General features: G+C 36.7%; 1 pseudogene across 1 annotated transcript in view; it reads right to left on the reverse strand.

Moving 5' to 3' along the window:
- The window catches only part of LOC309868573 (small ribosomal subunit protein mS35-like), a 41,985-nt pseudogene that overhangs the window by 814 nt on the left and 18,531 nt on the right, over nt 1-22,640 (reverse strand). Inside the window, exons 6-7 of the transcript in view lie at nt 17,714-17,823; nt 14,961-15,028 (exon numbers count right to left, since the gene is read on the reverse strand). The product of the transcript in view is annotated as a small ribosomal subunit protein mS35-like (transcript). The remainder of the gene's footprint in view (nt 1-14,960; nt 15,029-17,713; nt 17,824-22,640) is intronic.

Below are 22,640 nucleotides of genomic sequence, written 5' to 3' on the forward strand. Positions count from 1 at the left end.
GGAAACAATTTTTGTTACTATTTGTTTTCTCTTTTCTTTCTTCCTTTCTTTTTTTTTTTTTTAAAGATTTTATTTATTTATTTGATAGAGAGAGACACAGTGAGAGAGGGGAAGCAGGGGGGAGCGGGTGAGGGAAAAGCAGGCTTCCCTTGGAGCAGGGAGCCCGATACAGGGCTCAATCCCAGGACTCTGGGATCATGACCTGAGCTGAAGGCAGATGCTTAACAACTGAACCACCCAGGCTCCCCACTAACATGTTTTTTCTTACAAAAGTTACTACTATGCTATCTTAGGGAACACTGTTAGGTTTTATAGTAATATAATTCAGATTCGTGATTTAGATGAAGATGTAACGTTCTGTGAAAAATTAAGGAACGCAGCTGATAAATAATAAGCCCTGGTTCAATGAAGTGCTGAATGCCAGCCACATTCTTTTCAAACTAACATATTCTAACATAATATAACATATTAACAATATTTATTTCCAAAATAACATATTCTGAGGTATATACTATTATAGAATCATCCAATATTCTTAAAGCTTTTGAAGGAGGTAAACCCCGCAAATTAGAACATTTCTGAAGTATTAAAAGAAAGATTTGTAAGGCTGTCAAAATTATTTTATCTCTGAAAACTCCTCTTGAAAAAGACCCCAACTTGAGCAGACAGAGCTCCAAGTCTGTTCAGAATTAAGTGAGTACCAAGGAGTCGGTTTCCACTTCTGCCTCCCTCCTGTCCCCAACCTCACTATTCGAGTCCATGAAAAAAGAAAAAGCACAAGAGGGGTGCCTGGGTGGCTCAGTGGGTTAAAGCCTCTGCCTTCTGCTCAGGTCATGATCCCAGGGTCCTGGGGCATTAGGCTCTCTGCTCAGCAGGGAGCCTGCTTCCTCCTCTCTCTCTCTCTGTTTGCCTCTCTGCCTACTTGTGATCTCTGTCTATCAAATAAATAAAAATTTTTAAAAATCTTAAGAAACAAAAAAGGAAAAGAGAAAAAGCACAGGAAATGCATCCCTCAAAAGGTAAAGAGGAGCCCCACCAACTGCAAATAGGCCCCTGGATATGCCATGGACTCAGCTAACCCCATTTGGGTTAACTGAAGGCAAGGAAAGAGTCTCCTCCACAAAGAACCACAAGAAAAAGAAATCCTGTTTATATCCTTCAAACTAAATAACCTTTCCTTCAAGATAAACCAATAGGATGTGGAGTGTCTCCCTGACCCTCAAATTCCTTAGCCAAAGGGGCTATACTCACAACTCCCTATATACTGTTTGCCCCACCTCCCTATCCTGAATTTATAGCTGAGGAAAACATCTCAACTAACATTCTAGAAACATATTATCTGGTTGAGAATTAACTCTACACTCCTTTTTTAATCTGGCTGTGATTCACCCCATAGACTTGGCAAAGGGGCGGGGTGGGTGAATAATGTGAAACAACTTCTTGTATCCTGTGCATACAAGCCTGTTGCAAATAACTTCCAACAGCCAAACTCTGAATTTTACATTAAAAAGAAAACTGACAAAATCATCCTACCCTACCTACGTTTTACTGTAATATTTGGGGAAAAAATAAATGTCAGACCCTTAAAAAAAACAAATGCCCTAAATTAAATGTATCTTTGGTCCTATCTACTCTTAGAAGTGCTTTAAATGATGAAACAGCGTCATAGTTTCTTCATAATTCTAACTTACAAATGAGTATCCTTAAGATTCCAACAAATACATTATATAAAGCACTATGTAAAACAGTCAATCTACCTCTTACTTTTTAAAAAAAATTCTAACCTACTTCATTCTTGACTGCTAGAAGACAATTAAGAGATGAACAATTTAAAAAATTATAACTTTCACCTAGTTTTATGTGGATTTTTTCACCTACTCTGAAATAGATACTTAAAGAGGTAACAAAAGTAAATTCACTGTAATCTTCATCATTTCATTTATCTTCCGCTAATGTTTGGTGTACACAATTCTAGGCTGTTTTGTCAAAGTGTTACAGTGTGCCATGCTATTGATTCCCTCGGCCCTCAGGAGACCCTGGAGCAGCGGTGCACAAGCACCCTCTTCCTTCACTGATCTCAGGAAAGACTTTTCTCTGTGTGCAGCGACACAAAAAAGGTTAGGAAATACTGCACTAAGGGATAACAAACACTTACAGGAGAAAATCATACTGTGTTAAATAGCCAGTGGTAAGTCAAAGTGACTACAATGTGTAGAAGGCATAGTTTCCTACTAATCCTACACAGACACAAAGCAGTGTTGGGCTTCAGCTGCAAGCTAAACAAAACTCATGTTTTCAACAATTCTAATACCTTTAGGATCCAAACTCTGCACAGTTGAATATAAATTCCAAGATAATGATAGTAACAATACCAATAAATTAAATACATATATGCCACAAACCTTAAATGCTTACATACGTTAATTATTTCATATAATTCTTATTAAAACCTACTGGGTTTGATGTTAACATCTCTACAGAAAGAAAATAAAGTAATATGGAAGTTAAATAGGGGCCATAGCCACCTGGGAATGTTTCTGATTTCAGAATTTTTTACATTTTAGAAAATTAATACAGTGCATACACCATATATTTTGTTAACATTTCCAGAGAAGATCAACCACAGGACACCCTAAATCAAATACATCACCATTTTTGCAGCAACATGTATGCAGTCACACTAAATGGGATAAACAAAGGCTGTAAATGTTTTTCATCCATTCAAGTCTCATTTTGCCACCAAATAAGTTATGAAAAAACTAGCAATTTCCAAAGCTTTGGGGGTTACAGAGTTAGGGTGTGTGTGTGTGTGATTTGCTCAGGATCGCACAGGGAGGTGGTATGACACAATATTTAATATGGGCTTTGGTGTTTTACGAACTCAGTTTACATCCTAGCTTCATCACTTACTACTGTGACAGACTTGTGTTACAGAAGAAGTGATTCCAAGGGCTGTTCTGTGAATTAAAAGAGGTAAGGAATAAAAATAAAATAAAATAGGTAAGGAATATCCATGCACTTAGAGCAACCGGCTAAGAGTAAACACTAAATAAATGCTTGCTACGAATAAAACATAGCTTATGAAGATGAATGAAAGAGAGTGGGATTCAAATCCTTGTTAGCCTACCTACAAAATGTGTTTCTATGTCAAGGGCATCACTACCCCCATCAAACAATAAATAGAAACTTTCAGTGTAAATATAAACACAAACCAAATTGTTCGAATGTTCTGCAATTATTCCCACTCACAAAATTGTATCATTATTTTTATAATGTTTAGATAAAATAGTTAAAGAAACAAGGGGTCTTTATTTCTTATCCCTGATATAAAGGTAATGTTTTTCGTGATTGTTGTAACTTCATGTCTTCTTGATAAATGCTATCACTGATTAAATTTTCCCAATCAGGGGCGCCTGGGTGGCTCAGCGGGTTGAAGCCTCTGCCTTTGGCTCAGGTCATGATCCCAGAGTTCTGGGATCGAGCCCCGCATCGGGCTCTCTGCTCAGCAGAGAGCCTGCTTCCTGCTCTCTCTCTCTGCCTCTCTGCCTGCTTGTGATTTCTGTCAAATAAATAAATAAAATCTTAAAAAAAAAAAAATTTTTCCCAATTAATTGCCTATTCTTACTAAGTTATCTCCAGTTTTCCTGCAGTCTCCTTCGGATATAGGCATTTTATGTCTAATCAGATTTAGATTAGAAAACACAGACACACACACACGCACACAAAATAGCATTCTTGTCAAGAAAAAGAAATTTACTTTTTTGAAGTCCTGAGTTAAATGGAAGAAAATATCTTTACAGCATCTTTAGAATGTCTCTGTTTTTCAAGCAGGAAAAGTAAAAGCTAATTATTATCAATTTATTTACTTTTTGAGGGAAATCTTTACTACTCATTAATGTATAAGCTTTCACAGATGAGTAACAACCAAATAGAGCTTGTCAGTGAAGAGAGAACAGAACTAACTAAAAGAGATGCTGTTCTATAAATGATATATTAGGAAGCTATTCTAAAACATCTTAATCTTTGTCAATGATATAAAGGCAGTAATACTGTCCATACTACTTGTCACGTTAGAATATTTTTCATTTCTAAGAGGTATAAATATAAAATCCTTGGGGCACCTGGGTGACTCAGTCAGTTAAACACCCAACTCTTGATTTCAACTCAGGTGATGATCTTAGGGTACTGGGATGGAGCCCCCAGTAGGGCTTCCTCCTCAGCAGGGAGTCTACTAGGGAATCCCTCTCTTTCTGCCCCTCCCCCACTCTCACTCTTTCTCTAAAATAAATTTTAAAATCTTAAAAAAAAAAGATATCAGAGTTACAGAATCAGTGATGACTAGACGAATGTGAATTCCAGGCTGCAAGGATGTGAGAAGGATCCTTATGGAAATCCTTAAACATTTTCTTTCCTGAGGGCATTTTCCAATTCTTTAAAAGACTGGCACTTGGCAAATGCAGAATTCTTCTTGGGTATAGAGGAATACGTGAAATTTGAGCTGTTACACAGGACTCTATAAAACAGACTGGAACTGAAGAATCCCAAACATGACTGGTTTTAGTTCTGGGGTTACTTATGGAGAAGCTGGGAAATCATAATCACACCTCTAAAAAGCAAAGTAAAATCCCCCATAATCTCAGAATGCTTAGGAGACAAAGTCGTACTAGAAGGAAGAATTGTGTTTTAAATGCACAACCAATCATCCTTTTTTTTTTAAAGATATTATTTATTTATTTGACAGAGATCAAAAGTAGGCAGAGAGGCAGGCAGAGAGAGAGAAGGGGAAACAGACTCCCTGCCAAGCAGACAGCCCGATGTGGGACTTGATCACAGGACCCTGAGATCATGACCTGAGCTGAAGGCAGAGGCTTAACCCTCTGAGCCACCCAGGCACCCCCTACCCCAATCACCCTTTTAAAACATCTACCAGATTCTGTTTCAAGGTTAGAGGTTACCAAGCTAAGCTCAAAACTTCTGAAAAGTACAAATGACTCTACAGCAGATATAGAAGTTGATTAACCAAGTTCCCAATCAAAAGCCTTGAAGGCTATGCCTAAGGAAGAGCTGGATGGGATTAATAACAGTCTAGATAGAGCAGAAGTCAGAATTAATGAATGCCAAAACAGACCAACACAAAACTACATTGCTATACATATCAGATCTGTACTATGGGATTATAAATATGAGATTCTGAAATCTTTTTATATTTTATGATATAACTCCAAGATTCCCAATGATTCTACTTAACAAGTTCCAACAAATCTTTGGAGGATAACTCTTAACATATTTCTTATAGACTGAATGCTTGGGTCTCCGCCCCCCATGCCCACCCTCAATTCTTGTTGGAATGGAACTCCCAAATGGTGGCATTGGAGGTGGGGTCTTTGGGAGATGCATAGGTCATGAGGTGGAGCCCTCATGAATGAGATTAACACCCTTGTGAAAGAGCTTCCAGAGAAAACCCTTGCCCCTTCTGCCATGTGAGGAGACAGCAAAACGATAGCTGTTTATGAAACAGGAAGTGAGCCGTCACTAGACACCCAAACTGCCAATGCTTTGATCTTAGATATCTCAAACTTCAAAAAAACAAGAAACAAATTTCTTTTGTTTATAAACAGACCAGTCTGTGGTACTGTGTTATAGCAACCTAAATGGAATAAGACAATGTCTTATACAAATAAAAATCAAAACTTATTTTTTAAGTTTGCAATAACAAATTTTGGGAAATTTAGTCTGGATCTATTTTCTTAAATAAGTTTATTTATTTATTTATTATTTTTTAAAAGATTTATTTATTTATTTGACAGATCACAAGCAGGCAGAGAGGCAGACAGAGAGAGAGAGGAAGCAGGCTCCCCGCTGAGCAGAGAGCCCAATGCGGGGCTCGATCCCAGGACTCTGGGATCATGACCTGAGCCGAAGGCAGAGGCTTTAACCCACTGAGCCACCCAGGCGCCCCAAATAAGTTTATTTAAAAGCCTATAATTTTCACCATCTAAAACATAATTTTTCTATAACTTCAAACTTAAAGAACTAATAGTGTTAAATTTCACAAAAATAATCTGATACCATAGACTTCCTGATGGAAGAGCACAATACTAATTACACAGTAGTTTTTAAAAAGTCAAAATAGAATCTGATGAAGCTCTAGATACAACTATCAACTTAAAAAATTATAGTATGGTGATACAATCAGCAGAATTCAAATGATGGGAAAGCCCACAGCAAACAAGAGCCCAAGATTTCTTCAACAAATAAATTGCAATGAAAGAGCTCAACAGACAAAACTCCCTTTCAGTCTGTGACTGCTCCTGCATACTCTTTCACAAAACATTTCCTGAGAACCCACCATGTGCTAGGCAGTACGGGGAGAAGCAGGATGTCTCTAGGTACCCTGGCTAAAAATGAATGTTTTCATATCCAAGTATTTTAGAAAAAGGGTACCTATGCTTGTTCGTATTAGGCATCTGCTGATGAAATAAAAAACAGAAAAAAAAATCCTCATTATTCAAATACAATAATAATGTAGTGGAACAAAATCCAATTTTTTAAAAAAGATTTTATTTATTTATTTGACAGACAGAGATCACAGGTAGGCAGAGGCAGGCAGAGAGAGAAGCAGGTCCCCGCCGAGCAAGGAGCCTGTTGCAGGGCTTGATCCCAGGATCCTGAGATCATGACCTAAGCCGAAGGCAGAGGTTGTAACCGACTGAGCCACCCAGGCGCCCCCAAAATCCAATTTATAAGCTAATTCTTTTCTTTTCTTTTTTTCCTAATTCTTTCTTTCTTTTTTTAGAGAGAAAGGGCACATGCTAGCAGGGGGAGGAGCAGAGGAAGAGGGACAAGCCAACTTAGTGCTGTGCACGGAGCCCAACTGGGGGCTTGATCCTATGACCCTGAAATCATGACCTGAGCCAAAAATCAAGAGTCCAACACTCCATTGACTGAACCACCCAGGCACCTCTAAGTTAATCATTTTCTATGAGGCTAAATACATTTTGTTTTTGTGATTTAAAGGAGTCTATTACAGAAAATTTCAAACACATACAAAAGAGATAGCACTATATAAACTCTCACTTACTCCTCAACCAGTCTCTCTCCACCGCACCCCCAAAGATTTTGTTTATTTATTTGAAAGACAGCAAGAGAAAGAGCAAAAGAGATAGAGAGCATGAGTGGGGTAAGGGGCAGGGAGAGAAGCAGACTCCTGGCTGAGCAGGGAACCCAATGCAGGGCTTGATCCCAGGACTCCGGGATCATGACCTGAGCTGAAGGGAGATGCTTAACCAACTGAGCCACCCAGGCGCCCCAAGAGTTTCTTCTTTTGAAGTGTAGCTGCAATATATTAATTTTAAAGTATAAATAATATCATCTTCAAATTACTGGGTGGCAATTAAAAATATCACTAAGCTTAAATTGATCACCATTTAGGCAGAGTTTGATTAACCTATAGACTCCTATTTTAATACTTCAACCACTAAACATTTATAATTTTAGCATTTAATTTGTATGAGTGTGTATATAATACATATACACATATCTGGGCTCTCTTTTTTCTTCCCTGCCTACAACGAGAGAACCTGCTCTGACTACAACCCTAGAGGAAGCAACCTTTCATTCTACACGATCTGTTCTCCTTTCTACAAAGCCTCAATTATTCGTTTGCTCAATAAATCTTTATTGCACAACTACCCTGCCAGGCACACACTGTGCTGTCCTGCAATTGCCAGTCTAGTAGGAAACCTGGAGTTGAGTAGGAGCCAATCAAATGGAAGACTGCAACCCCAGCAGAGAAAAGAGCATCCAGAAAGACCTGGAGATAGCAAAGACCTCAGTATAATCACGGAACTGAATGGAGGCCAAGGTGAGGAAAGCAGCATGGGATGAATATAGCTATTAGAATACTTACTTTAGAATACTTACTACGTATGTCAGCACCATACATACAATAATTCACTTAACTTCCACAACAACCCTATGAGGTAGTACTATTACTATCTGCTTTATAGACCAAAAACTGAAGCCCAGACCCATTAAATAATTTGCCAAATCATACTGCTTTTTAGTGGCAGAACAACATATTCCAAGGAACACAGATACACTGTAAAAAAGAATATAAAGAACAAAAGAATAATTTAATTGCATCTATCACCTTTTTGTCCTCTTGTAAGCATAAATTCAATACAAAGAAAAACACTGCATTCCATGCATTGGTCAGTGTATTCTGATGTAGCAGAAGGCAAAGAAATAGCTGTTCCACTGAACACACAAAGTTGTCACCTTTTACCATCTTAATTACAGCTCCCTTTGCCTAGAACATGAATCACAGTAATATTCCACTTCTCATGATTATAAGTAAGGCATTGTGCTACATGAGGAAAAAACAGTTTAAGCATTAGAAGAAAATTCAAGTTATTTGAAAATCATAAAAAATAAGAAGAGGTAAATATCCATAGTGGATTTTTTACAAAAAGAAAGACTACTGCCAATTCTTTCAGTTACCATGGCCAAATGTTTAACTGAGTATGTCAAGGAACTCGATTTAATTCAGATTGGTTTTTTAAAAATTTACTGAATGCTATTTTGTCAGACATTGTACTCGGGGTTGGGAATGCAACAATAAATGAAAGATACGTCCTTCTCCTCAGTAATCTCACAGTCTAACAGGGTCAGTCAGACAATTAACATAGAAGCAATAAGAAGAATGCTAACAGGAGGAGGAGGAAAGGATACACTGATAACTTCTAGGACGGGCTACATCTGAAGTGTATTAAAAGATTCATATGAATCGGCAAGGCTGATCAATTTGAAAAAAAAATCATAAGCAGAAAGAACAGCATATGTAAAGTTATAAAAGAACACATTATGTTCATTACGGCTGAGATACAGAATACATAGCTTATATTTCCTGAGAACTGGTAATGAGGTGGCAAACTGTTGTGAACAGACAGGCTATGTAGGTTAGATTTTATCCTGGGTAATAGGGAACCACTCACTGAAGGACTTTATAAAGCAATATGACACAATAGATTTGCTTTTTAGAAACAATTACTTTAACAGAAATCCAGAAGATAGACGGGATGGGAAAATCAATAAGGCTATTATAGTTAAAAGATGATGAAGACTCAGAGTGGTAGCAGTAGGCAACAGGAAGAGAAAATATTTTTAAAGGATGTAATATGATGTTTTCCCTGACAGCAAAGAGAAGTGTCACCTTAATTGTGCCATCATCCAAGAATACAGAACAGCTGCCTATTGCCTAACACATCAAGTCAAAAAAGTCTGTATCATGGACAAATTTTTTTGCCCTTCTTCTTTTTTTTTTTTTTAATGATCTTATTTATTTATTTGAGAGAGAGAGCAAGTAAGAGAGAGCATGAGAGGGTAGATGGTCAGAGGAAGAAGCGGACTCCCTGTGGAGCTGGGAGCCCAATGCGGGACTCAATCCTGGGACTCCAGGATCATGACCTGAGCTGCTGAAGGCGGTCACTCAACTAACTGATACTAGACACATATACAAAAACCATCTTAAAAGAGATATACCAGCCTTCTGTGTAGTTTCTTTATTAAGAAGACTCAAAGATTGGGGAAATTATTCACAATCAGAACTTATATCAGACTCCTCTGTGGAGACTTTAAAATGAAACCTTCCTGAGTTTCACCACTAGAGATGTTAATTATGTAGAGTTCATGGATCCGTAATTTAAAAAAAGCTTCCCAGGTGAGTCTAATGCAACCACTACCTGAAAACAGGTTAGGGGGATAAATTTTCTTTCTTTTTTCTTTTTTTAAAAAGATTTTATTTATTTGAGAGAAAGAGCACAAGCAGGGGGAGAGGCCAAGGGAGAGGGAAAAGTAGGCTCGCCCCTGAGCAGGGCGCCTAATAGAGGGCTTTCCATCCCAGGACACTGGGATCATGACCTGAGCTGAAGCCAGAAGCTTAACCAACTGAGCCACCCAGGTGCCCTGGAAATAAATTTTCAACTGTCAATTGTTCAGTTTGAGAACACAGTAAGCTAGCAGCTAAAGTGCAGATTTGATTTCATCTCTTATTTAATAATCTGTTTTAATAGAAGTCAAAGTTGAATAACACTAAATATGATACCATGGGAAGAATATGAACTTTGAAGCTGCAGTTCAAGTCTCGAGTCCCTCAGCCAACAAACTCTGTAAACTTGAGAAAAACTATGTATCTCTCTAAATCTTGATTTCTCAATTTATATCATGAAGAGGTTGTAACAGATAAATCTGATTCCTGATCTTCAAAGTCAGTACTAATTTAAAATGGATGGACACACTAAACACTATTGTGTTCAGAAAAAAGACACCATTTTAAAGCACTTTTTAAAAATGGAGCTCCTCAGAGCACCTGGGCAGCTCAATCAGATAAGCGTCTGCCTTCGGCTCAAGTCATGATCCCAGGATCCTCGTATGGAGACCGGCATGCGGCTCCCTGCTCAGCGGGAAACTGCTTCTCCCTCTCTCCCCTGCTCATCATGCTCATCTCTCACTATTTCTCTATGTCAAATAAATAAATAAAATCTTAAAAAAAAAAAAAAAAATGGAGCTCCTCTCTCACTCCTCATCCCCTTTTTGGTTTCTTTTTTATTTTTATCCAGGGTGATCATTTGGAAAGCAAAGGTAAAAAAGAAAGAGACACAGGTGACTCCTGGAGCAAGACTAAAAATTTCTTTTAAAACGAAAGCCAAGGGGAGCCTAGGTGGCTCAGTCAGTTAAGTGTCGAACTCTTGATTTTGGCTCAGGTCATGATCTCAGGACTGTGCTACCAAGCCCCACATCTGGCTGGGTGCTAGATTTGGAGCCTGCTTAAGATTCTTTCTTTCCTAGAATGAATGAAACAAGATGGGATTGGGAGGGAGGCAAACCATAAGTGACTCTTAATCTCACAAAACAAACTGAAGGTTGCGGGGGGGAGGGGGTTTCCGAAAGGGGGGTGGGGTTATGGACATTGGGGAGGGTATGTGCTATGGTGAGTGCTGTGAAGTGTGTAAACCTGGCGATTCACAGACCTGTACCCCTGGGGATAAAAATACATTATATGTTTATAAAAAAGAAAAAGAAAAAAAAAAGATTCTTTCTCTCCTCTCTGCTCCCTCTCTAAAAATAACAATAACAATAATAAAAATAAAAATAAATTAAATTAAGGCCAGATGTGCTATTTGCCTGGAATCAAGGAAAAGGTAGCAAGTAAGCACTCTTTATTGTTACTGCTCTACTACAAATGCTCAGACTCATCATGGGAATCCAATTAATGTATTTAGTTATTTTTTTCTTTAATAAACACTGTAATATTAGTTTATGCATAATTAGATTACTCAGAAGTTTATGCATAAATACATTTCACATTGAAAAGATGCACCCTGTTACAGCAGCCATTATTTTTCTATAATACAGAGGATACTACCATAGTCAAATATAAATTAGCATCAGGAAATAAACTCATAGAAGCAAATGTTTGTGGAAAACTTCCAAAACAATAAGGAATTAAGAATACTTTGTAAATATTTGAGAAAACATAATCAAATGAAAAGCAAACCTAATCTACACATAAATCATACATCCATGAAAATTAAGTATCTCAAACTGTTGCAAAGATATTTTTTATAAACTGGGCACAATTATGATTGCTGATTATTAACAATTTTATCAATAGATCATTAAGCTAGAACAGTAAGCTAATCATTGCTAAGATCTAACAAGTATGCTACGTTTTTACTAAAAAGGGAGTTTGATACTTTGTCACCTTACTTTTGAAGACTTCTACTTCAAAAGGCTATGGAAATCGGCACCTGGATGGCTCAGTGGGTTAAAGCCTCTGCCTTCGGCTCAGGTCATGATCCCAGGGTCCTGTCAAATAAATAAATAAAATCTTAAAAAAAAAAAAAATGAACTCTGAGTCTGAAATTACCTGACTCAGAAGTTTGTTATGTGGCTTTCCAGAACCAATTTAGTATAAAGCTAGATGTATTTTTGACTAGCAATAAGACTATCATGGAATCCACATAAGACAGTTGAAAATTCAAATTTAAAAAAGGAACTATTAGTAATTAAATATCAAATTATTCAAGAATCCTTGGAATTTGATTTCAGATCTCTATAAAGTAAGTGTTTTTTTCTTCCCCCAGTGTCTATCTTTTGTGCAAATCATTTTACAAAATGTTTCATCTGATCATTTCTTAACCAAATTACTTGTGGAAGCTTTAAAGAATATCATGGCACGAAGTTAAAATCTAGGAAGTTTTGTTATTATCAGCATGTCAGAATGCTGAGAAGGATACCTGTTCTAAAAATTCAAATACAACAGGGTACAGATCTGATTACCTATATAAAGTCTCTGTCAAGTTAAATGGGAATAAATTAATTTGAAATCCAAAGACAAATCTTTCTTCCTTTTAGTATTAACAATAATGTTAATAGCCACCATTTACTGAGAGCCTGCTACCTGCCAGACATTTCATGCAAATTCTACCCAAAAACACTTAGAAGAAAAGTGAACCTAGGAGGCCAAATAGCTGGCCAAAGCTACATAAGAAGTAATGGAATTCAAATCCAGGTCAATCAGGTTCCAAAGGATAAAAGTTAATTCACTCCTATGCTAAAAACATGTCATACTGAAAGACTGAAACAAATTTCTACAACTCTCTTTCCTTCTTTGAACTGTGGAAGGATAAATGGTCTAAAGCATGTCTCATCACCTCCTAGCACTGCCATAACCATTCTTTAACTCACTGCTTGAAGTCTACGGTATGTGAAATCTATGCTTTTCAACATTTACTTTGATACTTCCAAAGTTAAACTGTTTGAATAGCATACAGTAGTAAATTTCTTTATCCTCAAGTCTAGATGAACACGTTTTCATAGAAGTTTCCGAACTGTGTGCTACATAAAATCAACTACTTTCCCCTCAACACTTAGAGGTAACCTCCACAAAAAGGTTAAAAAGCCAGAAAATTAAGAGCAGCTTACTTTTAGGTATTAAATACTCCGAAACTAGTTAAAAAGAAATGGATTAAAAGGGGGTTCTCTAAATATTTGATTAAATACCAGTTTGGTAACATCAATTTCAAGTCTGAATTCCAGAAAGGAAGGAAAGTGAAGGAAAAAAGAACTTCAATTCAATAAAAATTCTGTTCCACCAGCTCTGCAAAATTTCACGGCTCATCTGCATTCTCTTAAAGCTTCTTCATTGATGGTACTTATTTAGAAAGGATTAAGAGCCAAGTTTAATACAGAAATTATTTAATTATATCTGTTTAGGACAGATGTATGTGGCCACTTATTCTGGCATCAAAGTAATTAGCATTAAAGATCAAAGGCTACTTGTGTGAATCCAGAATACAAGCTTGTTTGGATTCTATGTCATGGAACCACAGAAAGAATCCAGTAAGTCAACTTTCACTGAATTTATTTATGCCTGTCATTTCCTTTGGGGCAAATTCATTTTAGAGGCTGTTGGCAAAAGAGACTCAAAACTGGTCAGTTTTTATTGTTTGGTATTAACTCTTTCAGGATCAGCCATAGAGCTATAGCTAATTCAACCATGTTGCTGGTTCAAAAGAGAACTTAATTACATTAAGCCAAAGGCATTTATAAAATCAACTGACAGGAAAGAGAGATTAACTGCTATTATGATGTTGCTCCTGAAGCCAGGAACTAGAAAATCTGGATAAAGTATGATAATTAGAATACCTCAGAAGAGAAAAGCTACCAGCTACTTTTTGTTCTTTAGTAACCTGGCAACAAAATTTCCTTTTCTTTTCTTTTCTTTTCCACTTAAGCTCTTGTGCTACAGTTTTACTGTTATTATGAAGAGAATGCTGTGAGCAGTCTGGAGAATGGTTGCATGTGTTTACTCAATTACAACAACTCAGGGATGGCAGGAGATTCCCAAGGGCATCTAATCCAACTATCTATCCAAAGAGAGTGATCCTTTCACCACCATATCTCCATTAAGTAGCCAAAGGATGGAACGTTCTCTACCAATTAAAAGTAGCACACTCCATCTTTAGAGGACTCTCTTAGAAAGTTTGTACTCAGTGACAAAGTCTGTTTCTCTATTACTTTTACCTTGTTGTATACCTAAAAGTCATGAAAAACAAATCTAACCTTTCTTTAATATGAAGTCCTTCAAACATCTAAAGAGAGTGACACTCTCCTATCTCCATTCCTTCATATGTTCCTAATAGAAAATACTACTGAGTCCCATGTCTGTTAGGCAAGCTGCAAAAAAATTAATTTATGCATATTTTAAATTATTTTAATTTTTAAAAATAATATTTAAAACTTTGAGTTACCCAAACTATTAGATACCAACTTTAAATTAGTAAGTTGATGCTCAAGCAAAAACTTCCTTATAAATAAATGTGTATGCCTGTATTAAATCTCAAAAAACTCAGACACAAGACTATTTTTAATACTAAAATTAAATAAATAATTGCCCTTAATTGTCCCTGATGTAAACTAGGGAAATGTTCACACAAAAGGCTATGTGTTAACTAAAAATTTTAATAAATATTTAAAATACCTTTCTATAAAGTTTTGGGGCTTTGTTATGAAGTTTATTTGAACAGCAGGATGCATTCTAAATTCTTGAGTTATACAGATGAACTCCCTTCTATAACTTTGATAACTTTCAGCCAAAGTCAAACAAAAGAAAAAAAAAAAAATTCAGATCTTCTAAACGAAGACAGAAACTCTGAATTTTAAAGGCATTTAGTATTTGGTCATCTGATTTCTGTAAGATGGAACTGAGATGGACTGCATAATCTATTTCAAGGTCCTCAATTTCAATGTCAGTAGAAATTATTTATAACATTTCATCTGTAGTTTAGTGGTTCATTAAATCCTCAACTGACTAACTGTCACAGACTGTTTTGAAATGTTAACACCATCTAAATTATCCTGACAAAATTATTAAACATTCACACACAATCACTTACCCAAGACTCATGGTATAAAACTGTTAGCAGATAGAGTGCATAATCATAATTCTCTCTTTAAAGGGCACCTGTAAGAGAAAGAGAGAGAAGAAGTCAAAATTTTAAAAATTCAGTACATAAAATAGTTTGCAAAATATACAAACACTAAATACAAAGGATAACTTATATTCAGGTATTCTCTATATTCAGGGAATATCCTACCTTTTATTTCTCTTTGTTTTCATCACTAATGGGAGTTATTTGTATCTGATAATAGTTTTACACTATTTTTTAATATGACTGTGTCCAATCTAAGTGCCCTTCACAATCTTGGGGCTAAGAGTCTGCTGGACAGTGTGATTGTATCTACAGAGTTCATTTTAAAAACAGAGATAGATTAAAGACAGTGGCTAATCAAAACGTTCATCTTGATTTCTCCAGAGCCAAGTTTTTAAAAAATGAGCTGTACTATTCAATGCTATACTGAAGTTGTTGTATTTAAAATAGAATTAATGGGGACGCCTGGGTGGCTCAGTTGGTTAAGCAGCTGTCTTCGGCTCAGGTCATGATCCCAGGGTTCTGGGATCGAGTCCCACATCGGGCTCCTTGCTCGGCAGGGAGCCTGCTTCTCTCTCTGCCTCTGCTGCTCCCCTCCCTACAGTTCATGCTCTCTGTCACCCACTCTCTCTCAAATAAATAAATAAAATCTTAAAAAAAAAATAGATTTAATGACCTAATACTAGATAAAACTTCTATATATATAGGAGATAACAAATTAAGCTTTTAGAAATCATTAATTCCAATTTCTTTAAATATAAAATAAAATCATCATTTGACAGGAGCACATGGGTGGCTCAGTAAGTTAAGCATCTGCCTTTGGCTCAAGTCATGATCCCAGGGTCCTGGGATGGAGTCCCATGTTGGACTCTGCTCAGGGGGGAGCCTGCTTCTCCCTCTGCCTGCTGCTCCCCCTGCTTGGACTCACTCTCTCCCTCTTTCTGTCAATTAAATAAATAAAATCTTAAAAAAAAAAAAAAAAACCATCACATGACAAGTGACTTTAGCAGTACCCTGTTTATTCTATATATTTAGGTTTAATAGTTCTCTAAATAGTTGCTACCATAAACACACACACACACCCACCAACACTGGAAAACTTAGGGAAAAACTCTGTCAAATACTTATAGAATTTCAAAGAGCAACACTTTAAAAGTAATTTTTTAAGCTGCACAAACTAAAAACTCAACCTTATTTTACATTTTCTAAAGACAGTAAAAAAGAATATTACTAATATATCTCAAATCTATTTTCCCCCATACTATAATACTCTAAAACCAGGGTTCCCAAGTTTTTTCCACCCCTCATTATTGCCTTCATTTATATATGCCATACTACTTCTTCTCACCATTAAGAAGGAGGACATAAAACTTAAATGACTTCCAAGAGCTTTGAAACTAGAATGGGAAGGGAGAGAAGATATCTGCCCACTTGCTTTTCTCTAAAGGCAGGTCTTTATATTTTGACATAATTCAGAAACAGCCAAATATGGTAAGATAAAAATAAAATAATCCTGGGGCACCTGGGGGCTCAGTCAGTTAAGTGTCTGACTCTTGATTTTGCTCAGGTCACGATCTTGGGGTCACAAGATCATGCCCCGTGTTGGGCTCCGTGGTGGGCATGGAGCCTGTTTAAGATTCTCTCTCTCCCCCTTTCCTTCTACCCTTCCCCGCCTTCCAGAAACAGAAATAAAATAATCCTTTTGTAAAAACATACTAATAACCCTTCTTCACCTCAAATAACACAATTTATAAATTCATATGAGGTAAATTTAATACTGTTTTTATGAAGCAAATTCACTAAAATTCTTATTTACAAAATTGCCTGGGTAAATTAAATTTCTGTATTTAATCATTTAAATTTTGAACTGAAAGATCTTTGACTTTGTAAAAATCAGTTTAAACCTTAATCACTAGCCAATCACACTTTTGTTCTCTTCTAACATCTTATTCACATGGATATATTAGAATCCAGACTGAAAAATAACAATAATAATTTAACTAGGCAGTTAGGCAAGCTTCTCCATGTCCATAAAGAGGACAGCAACAGTAGACTAGTGTGAAGATATTAAACACATGAAATGTAGGTGGCTGGGTGGCTCAGTTGTTAAGTGTTTGCCTTTGGCTCAGGTGATGATCCCAGGGTCCTAGGATGGAGCCCTGCATCGGGCTCCCTACTTGGTGGGAAGCCTGCTTCTCCCTCTTCCACTCCCCCTGCTTGTGTTCCCTCTCTCACTGTGTCTCTCTCTGTCAAATAAATACTTCACTGACCTAATACGTTAGTTTATGTTGATGTATAAGGCTACCCCAATGGGACGCCTGGGTGGCTCAGTTGGTTAAGCAGCTGCCTTCGGCTCAGGTCATGATCCCAGCGTCCTGGGATCGAGTCCCACATCGGGCTCCTTGTTCAGCGGGGAGCCTGCTTCTCCCTCTGCCTCTGCCTGCCATTCTGTCTGCCTGTGCTCACTCTCTCCCCCTCTCTCTCTCTGATAAACAAATAAAAAAAAAGATTAAAAAAAAAAAAAAAAAAAAAGGCTACCCCAATTTTTTTTTATTGTTTTAATTTCTTTTCAGTGTACCAGAATTCATTGTTTATGTATACCCCGATTTTCAATGTCATTTCTTAAGGAAAGGACTGCCAGAAGACTGGAAGATAATAAAACAACACAACGACCAATAAAAACAACACAATGATCAATTGGCTGAACTTTTCTTTACCTGTCTGTTTTGATGGTAAGTACATCTGTAGTCTTGCAGTATCGCTCTCCCACAAGTTTAATGAGTTTCTTCTTTGCATGATCATCTAAATTCAAACTGGAAAGTTTAACCTTAAAAATACAAGAAAAAATTATTTGAAAAGAATTATTTCAGATACTTTGTTTAGTGAAAAGAAAACCCCAAAGCCCAGTAACAATATCATTTAATGTTAAACTAACCAAAAAGAAACTTTTGCAACCTGTACTGTTGTCTATGTAGAGTTAGCAAACGGCATGCATTATGAAGCCTGATCTTACTCATGGGGAAAAAAACAAAGGAGGAGGAGGAAACTGTTTTGAGTTGAAAGTTCTGGGCATTAGCACCTTTCCTGTTAAAACCAATAAGTCTCTTAAATAAATCATATTACAGCTTATGAGTAGCACTAAGAATTAAACTCAATTAGTATTAGTAAAGCTGGAATATAAGAATACTGGGATAAAACAAAAATGCTTTAAGATATTTCTACCATGCAATTATGAGACTTTTATCATTGCAACTTGCTTAGGGGTATTTATTTTAAAAGCTACAGGTATGTCATGGAAGATGGTATAGAGCATTCATGAAGGATCAAGACATTTGAAATTCAGCTCGACATTTCTCAAAATGTTAATACTAGTCCCAGAGGCTGTTAAGTAGAATTATTTCTCGGGGCGCCTGGGTGGCTCAGTGGGTTAAAGCCTCTGCCTTCTGCTCAGGTCATGATCCCAGGGTCCTGGGATCGAGCCCCACATCGGGCTCTCTGCTCAGCAGGGAGCCTGCTTCCTCCTCTCTCTCTGCCTGCCTCTCTGCCTACTTGTGTTCTCTGGCTGTTAAATAAATAAATAAAATATTAAAAAAAAAGAATTATTTCTCTAAAAAGGCTATTTTTGTTGAATATATTCAGATAATACAGAGTTAAACTGGGTTCTTTATAGAAGGACTTCATAGAAGTGGTAATATGCTAATGAGCATTCTGAAATTTCAAGACGCAGGGTTCTTATGTAACAATTTCCAGATTTATCTGACCTCATATTCTATTTTTCAAGGGACAGTTCATGGAATTAGTCTTCCTTAAAACATATTTTGGGAAACACTGGACTACATGAACAGTTTTTAATTTGGAGAGAATTATGGCATGGATTGAAGGTATCTAAAAGAAAACTAGACTTGACATAGAAAAATAGGTTAGATATTAGAATACAGTTAAGTAAGGTAAGCCACACACTGTTTTTCCATGGACGGCATTAAGAATAAGAAAAATCCATAACTATATGAAGAGAAAAAAAGGCTCAATAAGATTTTACAATCACATCTACTTCTCGTTAGCTTCAATAACCCTGCACTTCCCTCAAGCCTTTATAGCAGAAGAGCTTATTTATTTTTCCATTTTTCCCACTAGCCTGCAAACTCTCCAGGGTAAGAACGGTATCAGTCCCATTTTTGGTGATGGCCTAGCACTTAAAGAACATATGACATGTATTTGTTGAATGAACACATTAATGAAAAAAAGAAAGGATACATGTTTTTTTTAAGCACTGTGAATTTTTATTTGAACTAAGAAAATATAGGAAATAAATAAATAAAAATATACTTTTAAAGAATAAATGCAGGAAAAACATTGACTATTAAATATCAACCTAACAGAATGGTCCTATGTGCAGGCAGTGCAAATTACCACAGTCCCCTGGAAAGAATACGTATCAACAACCAGTTTATCAGCTTGAGGTATAAGAAATATAATTCTGATTATTAACGATAAGAATTACTTAAAAGGAAATAGTGAAATGAATGTACCCCTAATTATTAACATACTTGTACATATGCATGCATACAGACACAGTACAAAGAATAGTTTTTACGTTAGAATAAGAGAATGGAATGATTTTTTTCCTTTTAAAACTCCCTTCAATGTAATCATTTTCAACAATAAATTTAAAAATTTACAATTTAAAAAGTTTAAGTGTTCTAGCTTTTTATGTAAGAAGTAGTAAAAAAAAAAAATGGCACCAATGCTGATTATTGTAACTGCTTTAAAACTAACATTCACATTAACACTTTGAATGTTCAAAAATTATACAGCGTTTATGCCAGAAACTCCAAATATTTTAGAGCCATGTGGTACACTCACGCCACCTGCTAGCACTCAAAGGTACTGCAAAATTGTAGTCATTAAACTAGATGAACAGTCTGACTCTGCAATTGAGCAGCAATCATTACCATTCTTTTTCCAAAATTCCAAAGAATGCTTGGACTTTTCTTTTGCTACATTTTAAAGCATCAATACTGTATTAACATTATCCCCCAAAACAACACTGACATTTCAAATCATAGGAGATCATGGTTTTATGTATATACTTTCAAATGCCCATATTTAAGAGTTACATAAATTGAGAAATAAACCTAATTGTGTGAAGTACCTTCTCTATTTAGAAGCATAGTACGTCAGTTAAAGAACTATAGTTATATACAAAAGACAAGACCTGGGTTTGATTTCTAGATTTGCAACTTTATTTGCTAAGTGACCTTAAATCACTTGATCTTACTGTTTCCTCATTTACAAAACAAAGTACTCACAGGATTTTTGTCAGGAATAAATGAGAATAAATAGAAGAAAGCCATTTTTAAAGAAAAGTCCTACACAAATATTGTTTTTAATTCAGCACTACCTTTATGACTATCAAGAAAAATATGATACCATCTTTCTTTCTCTGAATTTAAAAATTTGAGTATCTTTTTTTTTTTAAAGATTTTATTTATTTATTTGACAGAGTGAGAGAGATCACAAGTAGGCAGAGAAGCAGGCAGAGGGAGGGGGGAAGCAAGCTCCCCACTGAGCAGAGAGCCCGATGCGGGACCCGATCCCAGGACCTTGAGATCATGACCTAAGCCGAAGGCAAAGGCTTTAACCACTGAGCCACCCAGTGGCCTTGAGTATCTCTTAATATAGTACTTTATACTATTTGACTGGCTTCACAATATTACTTTAAATCATGCCAGGTGACACCTGGTTAAATATCTGACTCTTGATTTTGGTCATGATCTTGGGGTTGTGAGATCAAGCCCCACAATGGGCTCTGCACTGGGCAAGAAGACTGCATGGCATTCTCTCTCCCTCCCTCCCTATACCCCTGAAGAGAACTCAGGTTCTCTCTCATGTTCTCCCCCCCCAAAATAAATAAAATAAAAAAATAAGTCATACAGGAATGCACATGCTTTAGTCCTACTGTTTTACCTACTTTTTCCCTTGAACTACATGATACCATTCAGGACACCACCACTGAGCTTTAACTGTCAGTGGGTAGAGTGAAGAGTCCGAGAAGGGCAGATGTGAGTTAGGAAAAGAACACAAAGAAGTGATGAAGGTTTCACATGGTGGTATAAGACAAAAAGGAGACAGGAGGCCCCTGGGTGGCTCAGTGGGTTGGGCCTCTGCTTTTGGCTCAGGTCATGATCTCAGGGTCCTGGGACCAAGCCCCACTTTGGGCTCTCCACTCAGCGGGGAGCCTGCTTCCCCTTTTCTCTCTGCCTGCCTCTCTGCCTACTTGTGATCTCTCTATCTCTCTGTCAAATAAATAAATAAATAAAATCTTTAAAAAAAAATTTTTTTAAAAAGGAGACTAAAGTGGATGGCGGCCTGATAGGTAAGTGGTATCTTGTGGGATACTTCAAATAATGCAGTCGGATTATTTTTATGTAAAATAAAATAAACAAACAGAACAAGTAGGGAACCGGATATCTATTCTGGTACTGAAGATTAAGGCCCACAAAAAGTAAGGCAAAATTCTAGATTTCCTGATTCCGAGTTCAGAGATTTTTTAAATCACTTAACATGGAGCTTGACAACAGCTGGTTGTTATTATCATCATTATTATTAAAAAGAGGCAACATTTACTAAATTATTAAAAATATATCAGGTATTAATTACCCCTAGGTACTTTTAAAAAAAATTTTTAAAAACATTTTTAGGTAATCTCTATACCCAACGTGGGGCTCAAACTCACATCCCTGAGATCCAGAGTCACATGCTCCTCTGACTGAACCAGCCAGGCGTCTTACTCCCTAGGTAATTTATATTAACCTGTGGAATGTTGGCCAAGCATAATTTTAAGGTTTCCCCCCCTTTATCTAGATTTTCTAAAATTTATACAGTAAACATGTATTGTCTTTTGTGATTTTAATATTTTCAATTTCTCCAAACATATAAATGTAATGCTATGATATTTAAACTATTCTAGGGGGGAAAAAAGGCTGACGAGCTTTGTAAATTTATTTCATAAAGAAGGCACAATCCTGATACCAAAACCTTTCAAAGAAAGAAAATTACAAATCAAACATGGATGTACCTCTAATAATATTTCTAGAAATTAAAGTTTATCTACTTGTTACCTTATAGTGTAAAAATGGTTGCGAGACTGTCAACATATTTTTGCAGTCCACATGGAATGTTCTTTTTCATTTTTTTTTTAAGATTTTATTTGACAGACAGAGATCACAAGTAGGCAGAGAAGCAGGCAGAGAGAGAGGGGGAAGCAGGCTCCCCGCTGAGCAGAGCCCGATATGGGGCTCGAACCCAGGACCCTGGCATCATGACCTGAGCCAAAGGCAGAGGCTTTAACCCACTGAGCCACCCACGAGCCCTTTCTTTTTCATTTTTTAAAAAGATTTTATTTATTTGTCAAAGAGACAAAGAGAGAAGGGGAGGGAGGGAGAGAGAGAGCACACATGAGCAGGGGAGGGGTAGAGGGAGAAGCAGGCTCCCAGCTGAGCAAGGAACCCAAAGTAGGTCTTGATCCCAGAACCCTGTGATCATGACCCTGGCCAAAGGTAGCCGCTTAACTGTCTGAGCCACTTAGGCACCCCAAACATGGGCTGTTCTGATTTAAAATAAAAACTACATGGAGTACAAAAT

Source organism: Mustela nivalis, assembly GCF_964662115.1.
Source record: "Mustela nivalis genome assembly, chromosome: 7".
Lineage (NCBI taxonomy): Eukaryota > Metazoa > Chordata > Mammalia > Carnivora > Mustelidae > Mustela > Mustela nivalis.